Source organism: the organism of the source record quoted next, unplaced genomic scaffold (assembly GCF_019419815.1).
Source record: "Pyrus x bretschneideri cultivar Hongxiangsu unplaced genomic scaffold, Pyrus_bretschneideri_v1 Contig11, whole genome shotgun sequence".
Taxonomy (NCBI): domain Eukaryota; kingdom Viridiplantae; phylum Streptophyta; class Magnoliopsida; order Rosales; family Rosaceae; genus Pyrus; species Pyrus x bretschneideri.
Genome location: NW_025999402.1, coordinates 3,654,137 through 3,659,034, shown reverse-complemented (window position 1 = coordinate 3,659,034; position 4,898 = coordinate 3,654,137).

Genomic DNA, 4,898 nt, shown 5'->3' with positions numbered 1-4,898 from the left:
AGGGAATCAAATTCCCAATCCCACATAGCACTGACCCTCTTGCCTAAAAGAGGAATATTATCGGAATTTTCCCAACTTAAAGGATATTACCTCTGCAGATACCAACACCATTTGCCAACAAACCCATCTTTTGTCTAATCATTTCTTGTGCTTGAAATCAAACAAGCATAAGATGGAATGCTAGATCTTTACCACATATACAACTAATTGTTTTTCGATCATGACATTGAACTCTTCTTCTTTTTTTAAAAGAGAGACCAGCTAGTGATTTGGCCATAGTAGTCCATATTTTTGGAAGTCAGGAAGACTCAAAGAGACATTTCAGCATCTCCTGATCACCATGGTGTGATTCATTAACGTTAGGAATCAAACTTAGAATGTGTTGTATGAAAAACGGATCTAAAATTCGTTCTTAACCACTGAGTCATCCGTGATAGTTACAACACCGAACTCTTGACTTATTCTAATTTTAAGATAATATTTCAAACTTAGTCGCCATTTGACTACTTCACGGCTTATAGCATGTTAAGAAGAATATGATTGGAATGCATCTAAAAATTAAATAACGATAATTTCAGTCTTGATAATGATTGATGAAGATTTTTTGAGCTGATCGAGACTTGATGGAGTTGACCAGACTCGTAAAATGAACTTATGCGTGATCGTGAGGCAATTACCGTAAACTAATTTTTTCACAGTACAAACATTTCAGTTTCAAAAAAACAAAAAAAAAAAAAAAAAAAAAAAAAAAAACACACACACACACACACACACACAAATTCTCTTTGGACCATGATATATATTTTCACTTATGTCATTGAAGTATACCAAATTTAAACAAAAAATTATACATCAGAAATTGAAATAATCATAAATTAAGTGTCAAGTTACAAAATATTGGCCCGATAAAGATTGATGAAGATTCGTTGAGGCCATTGAGAAAAGGGAATTTAGGGTTTCTTTCGTCTTCATTTGTTCGGCACGTTGCTTCTTCTATAGAGGTTAATTTTTTTTTTTTCTGCATTCAAATTTATTGTGCATGCAAGCCTATAAGTTTGTTTTCCCATCTCGATATGTGATTTTCTTTTTTACCTAATTCTTTTGGATTTTCTTTTTTGTCTTGTCTTGCAGGTTTTTATCTTTTATGTTTAATTTTAGAGGGGTTTGAACTTTGGTCCTACTCCTATGTCCCCCCTCCTTTTTCTTCTATTTTCTTTTTCTTTATTTCCCATTTTTCTTGTATTTTGTTTTTGTAAGATTTATGTTCATTCCCCAACTAGATGTAATTTTTTTTTTCATATTAATAAAATTCTCTCGTACAACCTAGGTTCTTAAGAAAAACATAATTGAGACTTGATGGAGTTGGACTCGTAGAATGTAATTATGCGTATCTGTGAGGCAATTACCACAAACTACGTTTTTTGCACAAATGAAAATGACACATTTCTCAACCAAAAAGTGACACATAAATCATGTGAATCACGTGTAAATCTTTTTTTTTTTTTTTGATTGTCGGTAGTTTGAACTTATGCCATCGTATAAGAATTTAATAGCTTTCTATCACTGTGGTAAATGGTCACTTGCAAATCGTGATGAGTTATCTTTGTCTATTAAATATAAAAATAAAAATAAAAGTCACGTACCCAAAATAAAGTATAAAAAATAGTTAAAATTTTGAAGCAAACAGAGATATGTATCATCACCTAAGCTTCTTTGTATGTATTTGTTTTCTGTTTTTTCTTGGCTCATCCTTTGTATTTTAGTTACGTACCTACTAGGTGAAAGGGATTGAAAATTATTTAAAGATCTATCTCTTGTTTTCTTTCTTCGAACAAATAATGTTATCTACACTAAGAGGATGATGGAGTGGGCTAAGTCTCATAATGGGTTAATAATAATATGGTTTAAATTCATCTTAGCGAGAACCGAACCTAAAATCTCCACTTATCAGTAAGGAGGAATATCAACTTAGTACTAAGTAGTAAAACCTATCTCTTTTAAGTAAATAACAAATATAATAGAAACTGACTCAAAAACAACTTCAAAAGTTGTTTCTTTAGTTATTCTCAACTCAATTACCTTTCTACATTATCTTAATTATTGTTTGATTATCCCTTAATCTACTTTTTCACCTTTCTAATAGTACTTTTTAGAGTTAAACAACTTCAAAAGGTTTCTATACTAAAAAACAAAAACTTCAAAAGGTTTAGGAAATTTAACTTACTTGCAAAGTGGATGACACATCGATGAATGATTCTATGAGCAAAAGAGATTACAATATCTTGCATAATTTTAATTTATGAGACATATCTTATGTTAAAAGTTGTTATTGATATTTCAAAAAAGTGATTATGCACTTCTCCAAATGTGCTTTCTCCTTTGTGTTTGTAAAATAATTATTTTTTACCAGTACGTAGCAGCTTCCTTTATTTTGTGAAAAATATCAATAATCATTTGGCAATGTAAACTTAAATGAAATTATTATGCCTTTGAATTTGTGGTCTTAATTAATTAGTAAATGTTGGTGTCAAAACTCGGATAGAGTTTGACTTGGGTTCAACACGTGATTTGCTTCAGGGGTGGCTTTCTGTCCCAATGCCACAAGATGGCTCGAGAGAAAGAGAGTATGTGCCCACTATAGGAGGCTACCAACGGACAATGTTTGTGTAAAGTTATATAATGTAAGACAATAATGAAAGCAAGAAACTGGATGTAATCATTTCATGATGAAATCAAGATTATTAATGTTGAAAGAAAGATTCATGGGCTGATAAGCCGATTTACCTAACTGAAAAGTAAATTAATAGACCTCAAATATAAAGAAAGCAGTAAAACTCTAGCAAGATTCAAGCCTTGGATGGCACGATAATGCTAGACGAGTCCATCGATATTGTTGGTATCGAGCTAGACTTGAGAGTAAACATTGCCTCAAGGAGGTGATCTGGGTTGGTTGGAATGTTCATCAACCGAATCATACTACATGGTAGCAGAGCAGTAAGAGTTTCAGATCTCCAGGATCATAGGTTGGATTTGCTTTGAAGAAAGTTTGAGATTGTAGCTGAAGAGTTGAGAAATTTTGCTAAATAACAACTTGTGTTGTGCTGAAAAACAGATGAGTTTCTTGAAGGATCACTTGAGTCTTTAATCGCAAAGATATGAATTTAACGAAGGTCCTTAGCTTGAAGGCTTATTGTTCTATTTATAGGCATATGAGATGAGCCTCCTTGATCAAATCGTTGAGTCTTCTGTTTCTATTTTAGCTTGAAGGCTTATGGTTCTATTTATTGACAATAATTGCAATTCGTGGTTGGCGGCCTTCTTCTTAAACTCATAGTGCTCACATGCTGATGCGATGACGTCAGCTTGTCTGGTGACACGTTCTTTATCTTTTAAGGTGACGAGATATTTCTGGGCCTAATCGTCTACGTGATAGATGTGCTTCGAGGAAGCGTGTGCCTGAGACCTTGAGAAGTTGTGGAGTGCTGGGAAGTGGTTATCCCGAGCCCTAGGAGGTTTTCTCAAGTTGGACTTCAAAGTTGGTGAGTCAGCATCGCACGCCTTAGTGAGCACCTTAAAGAGATATTTGATTACAAGACATGTTTGTTACTAAATCCTAAGAAACTTGTAACGAGCAATCTTTGAGCCAATTTGCCTACGTGTGAGTAAGTAACTCGTAAACTCATGTGAAGCTTGCAGTAAATACATTAACAACTTAGTGTCGTTCACTCGCGCATGGACAATTATCCTTAGCCATTTTTATAATTCGTTTTGAAGTTCCTTAGTGCATGATGTACCAAGTACCCAAAGTCATATATTTTCTATTTTACCCAGTGACATGTCAATCAGCTGGGTGATCCACTGACTCGGATTGTCATTCCTTCGAATGATCTTGGAACAAAAAAGAAAAACAGGTATATACTCAGTCATTTGTTTAGCACCAAATTCTACCGCGGTCCATGTTACCATGTACTGCATCGTGATCGGATGCAGTAGTAGTTTTATACTAGTAGTGTGTGTCAATGGATGACTCAATAGAGTTCTCAGTTCCGTTATACATGTAATTGTATGTGTAATGCATTAACAATTGTGAAACGTCAACAATTGATGTTGTTATTTTTTGTAGTTAAACATACCTTAAGCTATCCACGTGCATAAACGAGTTGGAAACTAATCATTGACGTTATTGTGATTTGTGCTACAACGGATCTTAGCAATCATTAATTGACATTTTTAAAGTTAGGTGTGAATCTATCAGGTTAATACATGGTCAGTTAACTTGACAATCATACATTATGATTCCTTCAATAAAATTGTTTACGAGTACAAATGTCTTGTTGTTTAAGTAATTAAGAGTACAATATATGTACATAAGAGGTCATGTTGCAAGAAAGCATGATCAACTTCAATCAACATATGATTTGCTTCCTTTATTCTGGTCGAATATGAATTTGCTTCCTGAGTAATTCTTTTTTCCTTTTTGTTTTCCGATCGAATTTAATTGGATGTTAACAATATTTTTTGGGTAAATTACATTTTCATACCTCAGGTTTGGAGTCTATATCAATTCATTACAACATCTTTAAAACATTTCACTTTCATACCTAAACTACTATTTTATTTCAAAATAATACCTCCATTACATTTTCCATCCATTAATCCGTTACATGCTGACGTGGCTGCCACGTGGCAAATAAATTTATTTTTTTAAACCTGAATTTTCTCAAATAATAATAATAATAATAATTGAAAGGGTAAATTACACTTTCATACCTCAGGTTTGGGGTTTATTTCAATTCCTTACAACATCTTCAAAACATTTTACTTTCATACCTTAAGTACTATTTTGTTTCAAAATAATACCTCTGTTACATTTTCCATCCATTGATTCGTTAAGTGTT